General features: G+C 46.3%; 1 pseudogene; it reads left to right on the forward strand.

Moving 5' to 3' along the window:
* The first annotated feature begins 9,252 nt into the window (after window positions 1-9,252).
* On the forward strand, window positions 9,253-10,848 carry LOC146207729 (uncharacterized; annotated as a pseudogene).
* Window positions 10,849-11,495: the final 647 nt, after the last annotated feature.

The following is an 11,495-nucleotide window of genomic DNA, read 5'->3' on the forward strand; positions in this document are numbered from 1 at the left end:
TGCCGTCCAACTATGCATTAGAGCTTACAGGAGGGCCCCTTGTTAGCGTGGCTCCTTATTAGTAACCACTGTTGCTTCGCTCAGGGGACAGCCATAGCTACAGTCTACTTACGTGCTCGTCCACGCGTGTCAACGAATAAGAGCTCCTGTAAAGATATCTTCACCTTAGCATGACTCAGTCCGCCGTGAAGTATGATATGCAGGGGTTTCTTGCGATTATCGTAATTCTCCACTTCCTTTTTGTTTGTTTATTTCTCACTTTCAGACCTTTTATTTTGCTATCGATGAAGCCCGCAGCCTTAAAAAAATATTGCATTTTGATGTAACTGGCTGATTGAGAATGCAAAATGAAGATAAGTTCACATTGGAAACAATGTTTAATGTCGGGCAGAAATAAGCCGTAAACATACCTGTAATTATCAATAAGAAAAGCCAATTAGCAGCTAAAGTTCTATGATTTCTGGCAAAACGAATGCTTCTTTACAGCAACATCCTGTCAGCAGAACTGCCGACTGTTTACATAAGTCTATAATTGAGAGTACTGGTGAAAGCATCTCACTGTAAAGTCAACGTTTTCGAGTTACCAAAAATATAAACAGCGCATACCAAAAACATATGAATGCTTCGTGGAAAGTATAAACGTACACTCGATAAGACGTGAGGAATAGAAATGAAAATCATCTCAGTTCTCGAATTAGGGACATGCATGGGCCACGGAACGTCGTCATTTATTCCTTTTCTTCAGATCTCGGCGAGTGAGTGTTTATTACCTTCGCGGTGTTCAGCACTCGACATACGGTGTTCCGCCTAACTTTGGATCATGTAAATTTTTACACAGTGTTAATGCTTAAGGCAGTTCAGTTCCCATGAAAATTAAATTCACTCATCGGTGTTTTCGGCAATACGTGAAAAAAAAAAAAAAACGTTATACATTGTGTTATATGCTTCTATTAACTGTTAATAAAAATAAAACATGACTTCTCTTCCAGCAATACTTCCTTCAAGGTTATTAAAGAGTCATAAAACTGTATTCAAGTTTACATTTTACGAGACATTTTGGTATTTCCTGAATTTGAATAGAAAAAAAAAAAGCGCCTATCTTCAGGACACATATCTGAAGACTCCCGAAAATAAAAGATAGAAAGAGGGAAAGTAAGTGCTTAGGAATGACCTGCAGCAGGAAAACGAATTTATATCTTCGGTAATCACTTTATTCATCACAGGCTGAAAGAAGAGCGAAACGGGATGGAATTCACCAAGCAGTTCAGTATTCTTTGTAAAAAATTTTGCTAGCGAACTTTTATGTCTCTCGCTATTTTGAAATCATACCTTATGCTTCTTTTTTGTTGTCTTTTCACCTCACAAGCTTTAGCGAAAGCGAAGTGACACGGTCTTTCCCCGAATAATTTATTTCCCCCATTTTTCAGCAAGAAGAGCCGGGACTGTGCGGCGACAGCGTTAAAAAGACGTCGTGAATCCTTTCAGCGGCCGTGCGGTGCAGGCAACGAAAGCTGATCTAGCGAGGCGGGGACAAGTAGAAAGAAGCCTCGAGTAAAAGAGGGGAGCACCTTACCAAGGAATAGAAAACAAACAATGAATAACAAAAGGTTGTCTGGGTTGTCCCGCAGAAAAAGCCCCAAAATTGCTTCCGTTCAATCTGGCCCGTTCTTCTTCCTTCCGAGAACGCGTGCTTCAGAGTTGTATAAGAGGAGAAGAAATATCTAACAGCACTACTCAAAAAATGCGGTAATATTAAGCGTAAACAGTTAAAGTGGGCGTTATAAATCAAGGCCGCATTTACGCTCTTTCGCACCAAAGGGAGCGTGCTAATCTTGCCGGAACTTGAATTATTGTCTTCTTGTTGCTTTTTTTTCATCGCTTCCAGCATAGAGTCAATCATTCTGTCACTTTGGCATTCGCTGCCCGAGAAGACCCCCGTAACTGAGTTCGCCCTAGGCACACGACATAATTACTTCTCCGTTCTTAAAGGCTTTGTCAGTGTTATTCATTTGACCGAATGAGCTGCTTTTCGTGGACAGCGGCCATTTAGGAAGATCAGTAAATATCTTTTCCCAGTTGCGGCTGAGCGAATGCTCATCACTTTCTGCTTCTGATGTGTGCAAGGCTAAGCGTTCGATGACCTAGAGCACGGAGAACAAAGTTTTACGGAAATAGAATACAACGATGTTCGTGCTGTATTTCTCTTTCGTCCACTGCGTACGTACCTCATAGGCGGCTGTAAATGAGCGACCAGTATTTTCTCTTTTTTTTTTCTTTTTCAGTGACCTTCTGCTAGTTGTGGCCTGATTCTTCTGTAAGATGTAGGTAGAGGTAAAGAGAATTTGGCGAAACACTGCATTCACTAATTCTCCATGAAAAAAAAAAAAAAGAGTGACGAGTTTGGCACTTTAAAATTCTGATTTAAAAAAAAATTGAAAGGGCAGGGAAAATATTATGTTTGTATGTCGATGGTCTTGGAAATATTTTTACGCTCAGGTACAACAAAATCCCAGCTAATGTAAATCCGCCTAAAGTCTTTGAACAGTTTTGCAGCCACTAACCTCCTACAAAACACTCGGGCCTATGAAAGTTATTTATTTGTGGGCGTGACCAGTGGACCGCACGGGCTTGTTAAGAAATGCTTCAAGACTAAAGTACGTAGCGTTAGTTAGCGAGTATTGTGGACACTGCCGATAGCTCGGCTTTTTTGCAAATGCCATCGGTTTCGAAGCTTGTTCTGTTTTCTGATAATTTTTTTTTTAGTGGGGGGGGGGGGGGGGGGATACTAGCAGTATCAGGGAGTGTGGAGCTGGCGCCGCATTACTCGATTTTAGTTCGAACAATGAGCATACCCCACCCCCTTTTCCCTTTTCCGCAGAACAAACAAGTCTATAAGGGCGACAGCTACCCACCAGGAAGACTCGGTCCTTGTGTAAACGGCTTGCTTCTTGGCTGTTTATCTAGAGGTTTTTTGTTGTTTTTTTTTTAACCATTCCTTACATATTTTTGCAATAGTACGGTCCTTATCTGCAATGCATCTAAATTATGTGGCCGATGTTTTCTGTTGCCAGCTGTGAGAAAATACATATTTTTTTTTTGTTTCATATTGAACTGGTGCTATGCAGTGAACTCAAAAGTTCGCAAGAGAAACCAATGTTTTCCTGTCATTCTTCACAACAGAGGAGTAAATTTGGATAATCTGGAATAAATATCCATGATGATGCATATCCGGTAGGGGCGAACGTTCAAAATTTTCGAACAGTGGTTTGAATATTCGTCCTGTTTGATTCCCTAACATAAATGCGCGAATGTTCTAAAATATTCGCGACAAAGCGCATATGTTGTCAAGTTTTCAATACGTTTTTGAATAGTTGTCACGGAAGTCGCGTGTAAGGCGTGCCACATTTTTCTTCGACAAATTTTCTAAAAGCAGGGCCCAAACCGACGCCGCCATTACGCCGATTGAGATCGTTTTGCACGCATACTCGCAGAAGCAACGAATATTCGTTAACATTTGATTCTGTCACTACAACATTCGCGTTCGTTTTTTATTTACAATATTCGTATTCGATTCGGTTTTAAAAGAGGTACTATGCGCGCACAAGCCTAATATTTGAGGCCAGAAACCCGTCGCTGATGCCAATTTAGCGCACGCACGCACACACACACACACACACACACACACACACACACACACACACACACACACACACACACACACACACACACACACACACACACACACACACACACACACACACACACACACACACACACACACACACACACACACACACACACACACACACACACACACACACACACACACACACACACACACACACACGCACGCACGCACGCACACACGCACACGCACGCACGCACGCACGCACACACACACACACACACACACACACACACACACACACACACACACACACACACACACACACACACACACACACACACACACACACACACACACACACACACACACACACACACACACACACACACACACACACGCGCGCGTACGCACACGCGCTAGTTTGATTTCCGAGAAGTGTTGGACTGTGGCGTTCGTAGAGCTCTCAATCTTTGTCTGGCGGAGTTGATTCGATTGCGCTGCCCCGGATTCAGAACCAGGTGTCGGTGCAGTTTGACCACGTCTATTTTGTTTCTTTCTGTGGGTCTAGCTGGCTTCAGATAACCGCTCAAACAACGGCTTATTGTCAAACTGAAAGCCATATAGTGCTAGCAGACTATAGACGCGCTGGCGTCTGCAGTATGATGGGAATCGCGATGTATAAGGTAAAGAACGAAATGCGATACACTAAATAATAAACCCACGACACGCATAAGAAAGCAAGCTCCTTTCATATCGTCTTGCAGATGGCTATCTGCCATAGCTATTTTCTGACGATCTCACTGTTTTTTGGCAGTGAACCTAATTTTAAGAAAAAGCGTTTGCTTTCTTTGTTTATTTTTATTTACTTGTTACATTAATTTCTTATGTACATTGAAATTTCCGCTTTTTGTTATACCGCAGGCGTGAGTGACATGTTTTCATTGAATAAGTCAATAAGAAGGGATGCTCGTTTGTGTCTTGCCTTTCCTCTGTCAACGCCTTTATTTGCACTCCCCTGCTGCCGAATGAGTTCGTTGAATGGTGTAAAACGTTTGCCAACGGCTCATAACGTGCGTCAGGTCCTCAATGCAGTGCCATCATCTACACTCATGCTGTGTGTGGACTACCGTTTTTCTCCCGAGGGGTATAGGGATAAGTGCGGCATTTCTACTGCGTTCTACTTTATCCCTGTGTTTTATACCTATATACTTCGCGGGATGACAGGTCGGTACCAATTTTGTATTATATCCGTTTCTCCATATTTATGAGCTCTAAAACGTAGGCGACGATTTGCAAATTTTTGTCGCGTTTTTTCACAGTCTACTTTAAGTCGCCTGAAAACGTGATACTTGGTTTCTGCGTAATTTCCCGTGCTTGTGCTTCACAGCGGTGTAACAACATTTCTTCGGGAGAGCGCTCTCTTTTAAAACCTCCAGCATCCGCACGTAAGATTTGAGCAAGGCGAACTCAGCTCACCTTTGAATTCTTAAACCCAGGGAGTGACGGTATGGGAAGAAGCTGGGAGAAAGTGAAGTGGTGTTGACAGTCACAGTTTTTGCAACTCTGCAGACAGCAGAGTTCACCGAATCACTGACAACCTGCCCAGCAACGCTTGCAAACAAACACCGAACTGCCTGAGGGCTCTGAAGGGGGGAGAGTTTTTTAGCCGAGAGCTGTAATTTTGGCGGGGACTGCAGAGCGCGACAGTATTTTTTTATAACCGTTGTCTACATGTACTAATCTAGAAAACTCGCTAGCGCTTAGAATGGGCGTGAACCCTTCAGGAAAGAGACTGGCTTTTAGTGTGGTGGGGGAAGCGTTAATCGAGTTGCATAATTGCATTCTCCTTGCAATCTACTGAGTACACACAAACACGCTCTGCAGCGCACCTCGCGACCCATGCCAGTGTTCATTAACAAAGCCAAACTCACAAAGCGGCACCGGTTCGTACGCAGACGCGCATGGCTGCTAGGTGTTCCGACAGGAATGCGATTTTAGTGTTACCGTTCAGGTGCTGCGTGGCGCCTACGTACGTCGGCGGCGTCTCGAAAAACTAATTCTGCCGGCGGTGGATGCGATCGTTAGACCAATCTCCCTCTATTCCCAATGCTCTCTCCGCGTCGGATGCTGAATGCGAAGCGGTTTTCTGTTTGCGTTCACCCAAAAGAGTCGCTCCCTTTCGTCACAGGAGCTTTCTCGAATGCGGGCGGTGGTCTGTATTGATTTACGGCTGTGTTCGGGAGGTCATTCTGTTTCTGTGTTGGTTGTTTTGATGCGAAGAAGCGTTTAGTTTACGTGTTTTCCGGCTCAGAATTGTTCGTTCAAAGCCGGCAGTTGCAGTTCGAAATCTGGCACCGCTTGCACTGACTGAAGGAAGAACTCCACCCGCTCAGCCTCCTCTCCGTCTGCTTCCGCCCTTGCTGATCCTGCGGGCACCGCTGCGTGCTCGTCATTTACGCCCGCGTCGTGCTTCACTGGCACGCGTCTCGTTGCATTCGCGTTTGAGGCTTTTGTTTTTGGCCTGGTAGGCGAGGATTCGGTCATTTGTGTTTGTTCGATGATGTACCCTATAACGTTGCCTCGCTATTGCAGCGGTTTTCTAGGCGTTTAGATTCAGCTTCTGTGCATGCGTGCGCTGGCACCGGAATGCTCACCGCAGATAGCGATCTTACTGCGGTGGGGTAGTTCACTACGGCTTGCTGATGTGCTTCTGGTATGTCCGGAACAGGCGTGATTCCTAGCAAACGGCGAAACGAACAAGTGAGAGGGAAACTTGGGTTTCAAGCGTGAACCGTGGATGATCACGCGTAAACGATCCGACTGGAATTTATTGACTCCTCTTTTCGGTGGTCTTTATTCCCCCTTCTTCCTCATTCAGTTAAGCGGCTACTTCTAAGAAGTAAAATGAGCTGCTAGCACATCGTTCTCTAGTTGCTAGTTGAATCTTTGCTTTACAGTTGGCCAAAGTAAGCCCAAGCAGGTCACTTAGCTTTGTTTGCCGCTTGACTGTGTGTGCGCCTCTTGGTGTGATCATTTGAAAGGTTAATTGGCCTTGGTATTGTTTCTGCGAAAGTATGGTTTTGTTCTATTTCCTCGAAGTTATCTGGATCAAGCAGCATTACAGTCATCCGTGCTGATACAGCTAGACGCAGTTTGTTGATATAGGGATACCCTTGTCAGATCTTGTTTCTTTTCGGTAAGCATAACGACTGCCTAAGTAGAGTGTATTTTTCAGACCAGTTGAGTGCGCTGAGTGAGTATTGGGTATCAACAATCACTCCACACGAGCGCATGATTTTGTGAGCTAGAGGTAAAAAACAAAGTCGAACCATGGATGCGTTATTAGGAGTTGTTCCGGTTTACTTTATCACAAGCAGGAAATTGCGTAATTGCATATTTACATGCTAACGTACCACTTATTATTGCGAAAGCACTATATAGCTGTCTTGTCGGCAGAAAGAGTTCGCAAAACGCGTCAGCAAAATTTGACGGCGCGAAAACGTTGTCCCATTTGGATGAATATGAAAAACATTTATTGGTGTTGGGTGGTACATTAATGTGTGTGTAATATGTAGTAGGGAGGTTGACCAAATATTATTAATTAAATCAATTTAGTGCATTGAATGTTTCATTCGAAGTGCCTGCTTGCGTGGATATATTGGTGAAAAATAGTGCGTAAATATTACTGGGTGCCTAAAATATACTGTGGTGAGATTGAAAACAAAACTTTTTAATTATTGCAGCTGTCAACAGGCAACTGCGGTGTACGAGAAATAATAGTATGTATTTACATTATCTAAGTTAATTGATTAGGAATTAATTATCTAACTAAGTCAGTTATTTTAATTGGCAATCGTCCAATAGTATTTACGTTGAACAGGGGCTGTATTTCGAGTTTGCGTCGTTAGTGAAAGTGTCACTATCTCCCTAACCTCGAATCATCTGACTGATGGAAACACCAGAAACGGAAACACCAGAACCGGATGTCAGTTTGATTTCCACCATTTCCGGTTCCGTTTCCACTAATCAGATGACTCGAGGTCAGGGAGATAGCGACACTTTCGACAACGCCGCAAACTCGGAATACGGACCCTGATTTCACTGCCACTTCCGGTTCCGGCGTTTCCATCAATCAGATGACTCGAGGTAAAAGCGATAGTGACACTTTAAATAGGGGAGAAAACCTGGGCCAGGGTGCGCTGCGCCGCTCTGTGCATCAGCGCCCTCCATGGAGACCTCTGGCAAAACCTCCGCGCAGCGCGGTCGCGTCGTCTGCTCCCCGCTGCGTTGAAACGCATGCTGTCGTCCGCTCTGCGCTGCATTCCAGCGCACATTTACGCGCTCGCGCGCGGTTCTCTCTCTCCTCCTCCGGCCGCGACCCCTCCGGCCGCATTCTGGCCGCCGTCGCGTTCTAAATGACGGCAAGCTTTTTCAAAAAACTTGTGTGCTAAACGGTAACAAGGTGGTTGTCCCCCCCCCCCCCCCCCCCCCCCTTCTTTTAAAATCAATCGTTGTATTCTCAATCGTTGTATTCTCACATGCGATCCTGCTTCCGGAGTTAAAAACAGCGCACTCGCTCGAGCAGGTGACTGAACTGGACTGCAGAGAGAACTGTCCCCCCTGCACTGAAACTCGTCACGCATTTCCTCGGTGTTCTCTCGGGGAGAGAAAAAACTGCCGCAAAAATCGCATGCCTCGGCTTCTCGTCAGTGCCCCAGGTCGTTAGAAACCCCTCATCGTTAGAGGTACAGCCTTTGTCAGAAGTGTAGAGCCCGGAGGGTCTGCTTTTGAGCCAAATAGCGGCGCTAATCTACCCTTAATGGAGGTCCTTCCCATTGGAGAGGGTAGGACAAACAATCTTACCATCGAGAGATTCGGAACACTGGACATGCATTACAAGCCGCACGAAGCGGCTCAGAAGCAGACCCCCATGGGCTCTACATTTTTGTCAAAGACTGTACGTAGGTCATGGATTTCGGATGGCAGCGCCGCAGCAGCGAACTTCCCCTGGCCGCTGTCGGCATGAACTAAAGGGTAAGGTGGCATGATTTGTGCCTTTGTAGGGATCACGTCCAAAACGCGTCGAAACCGGGCACCAGGGCGCCGGTAACATCTTGTGTAGTCTTCACCCTGCTGAAGCGAATGGGTAATTATGGGTGGTGTTGCGCACAGCGCATCTGCCAAGCTGAACCCCCTTTCCCCTGTTTGCGTTTCGTCGATGGCTCGAGCGATAGCCGTTCTACCCTGCTCTCCCCCTGAACCTGGCCCCTTCCCACCTTTCGCTATATATAGGCAACCTGCAGTGAAGTTTGCTGAGTCGATCGCTGCGCTGTAACACATATCCTAGCGAGAAGAGCAAATACTTCTGAGGCGGCTTTTTAGGGCGTTTTCACGCCACCTGCATGAGCTTATAGAAATCATATAGCACGCTCTGTCAAAGCTTTGAATGGCCTGTGTCGGATAACTGGGCTACGTTGAGAGCGCCTGGGCAAGGACGTTATCTGTCACACGCGTATCTATAATGGCGCTGAATGTGTTCGGTCGTTTATCTCGAACCAAGCGGCTAACAGCAGCATTTTTGAGTCACGCTGGGGGACAATTGCAGCGCTAACTATGCAGGGCAGGTTCCCTATTGGCCTGTGCTTCGACAATAAACGGTTCATTCCCCGCCAGCCGTGTCTGCGTCTGCTTGCCTCCGGCTGGGCGCCGGCGGTGCAACAGTGGCGACGAGGCCGCTTTACCCACGCCAACAAGACGGATCCCGAAGGTATCTTCAAGCTGGCCCCGGGGCGCAACGATGGCCTACCTACAGTTGCCGGATTTCGACGAAACAAACGATAAGTGGAAGCCGTGCCTAGTCAGACGTGAAGCATATTTCGAAGCGAACAGTGTAACGGACCCGGCTAAGAAGAGATAACTATTGGTTTCGGCGTTGTCAAGCAAAATGGTTGAGTGCTAGATGGCAGAATAGCCCCAAGTGCGCCAAACGAACTGACATACAAGGAAGTTCTTCAAAGCTTGGATGAATACTATGATCCGAAGAAGCACGAGATAACTGAGAGTTACAAATTCTTCAATCGCTCACAACTTCTGAGCGAGGACGTTAGCACATTTCTTGTTGCTATTCGCTGCATAGCAGACAACTGTAACTTCGGCACGTCCCTTGACTGCTCGCTAAGGGATCGCATTGTATGTGGCGTATGCTCTATTTCTATTCAGAAACAAATGTTACCAAAATAAAGACCTAACATTGGAAGAGGCCGAAGCATTGGCACACTCTGCCGGCGGCCGCAGAAAACGATGCTGAAAGTATGACGCCAGAATCGGCGCCTATGCTTAAGCTACATGCATCCCAGCCGCAGTCGATCCAAACTTCAGGTGTTAATTTTGTGCCGTAGCAGTGTGCTAGATACGGTATCAGAAAGCATGACGACAGCAGTTGTAGTTGGATCAGAGCAAGATGTTATCGCTGCGGTCGCCGGGGTCGATGTGTCGCCGCACCGGCGATAAAGGCTGCGTCACGCAAGTATTGAAAGGAAAAGCTTTGACTCTCGAAGAAGCCGTGACTGAGGACAATAGTGAACGCAGTGAAACGGCGAATTTATGTACATTGAATTCTGCACAAAAAAGCCGCCTCGAGCCTCCGATACGCCACACTTTCATTTGGTTGGTTGGTTGGTTTGTGGGGTTTAACGTCCCAAAGCAACTCAGGCTATGAGAGACGCCGTAGTGGAGGACTCCGGAAATTTCGACCACCTGGGGTTCATTTGGGATAGTGTGCAACTTCCCATGGAAGTGGATACAGGGTCGCCTATCGGCGTCATTTGTCGGGATGTTTTTGACAAGCATCGCGAACACTGGCCGGCGCTTAAGCCTTCACGTGTGAAGCTATCATGTTACGTTGGACCACTGCCAGTTCTAGGAGAATTGCATCTGTGTGTGCAATACAAGACGGTATGCGTGAGCTGCTCGCTGATCGTGCTCAACTGTTCTGGACGACACCTTTGTGGCCGTGATCTGACTTTTTTACTTGACAGAGCGGGGGTTCCTGTTCTCCAGTCATCAGCACAGCGCTTTCCAGACGCAGCGCAAGAATCTGCAGGAACGATTAACAACATAGTCGGCGACTACCATGACGTGTTCTCTGGGGATCTTGGCCTTATCAAGGGTCCTCCTGCTTGCCTGCAGCTGAAGCCTGAAGCCGTGCTGAAATTCTGTAAGGTAAAATCTATTCCTTAAGCTCTAGGACACAGGGTATCGCGAGAACTAGATTGGCTGATCGCTTTTGGCGTGCTTTCGCCCGTGAAACATTCGGCCTGGGCAACACCAATTGTGCCAGTACTTAAAAAGGATGGAACTATCAGCATTTTTGGTGACTTCAAAGCAACCCTGAATCAAGCCTGTGCAGTTGAACAGCACTGCCAGTTATCGAGGATATGTTCGCATCATTGAGTGGAGGAGAGTTTTTCAGCATACTAGGTTTGCAAGAAGCATAATCAGGTACTCTTGGATGAAGCATCTAGAAAGCTTTGCGTCATTAACACACAGAGAAGACTGTTTTAATATAATAGGCTCCCCTACGGAATATCTTCTGCTCCAGCTATTTTCTAAAGGAAAATGGATGCGTACTCTCGAACTTATAAGGCTTTCAAGCATACCTCGATGATGTACTAGTTTCGGAGAAACGTGGAGATAAAAGCGAATGCCTGGAAAAGGTGCGAGACATGCTTCCGAGAACACGAAGTTAAGCTGAGGTATGAAAAATGCAAGTTTCGGCAATCAGCCGTTAATTACCTCGGCCATCGGTTCATTCCCCGCCAGCCGTGTTTGCATCTGCTTGCCTCCGGCTGGGCGCCGGCGGTACAAC

The sequence above is a fragment of the Amblyomma maculatum genome, chromosome 1, assembly GCF_055883805.1.
Source record: "Amblyomma maculatum isolate TAMU_Amacu chromosome 1, ASM5588380v1, whole genome shotgun sequence".
Lineage (NCBI taxonomy): Eukaryota > Metazoa > Arthropoda > Arachnida > Ixodida > Ixodidae > Amblyomma > Amblyomma maculatum.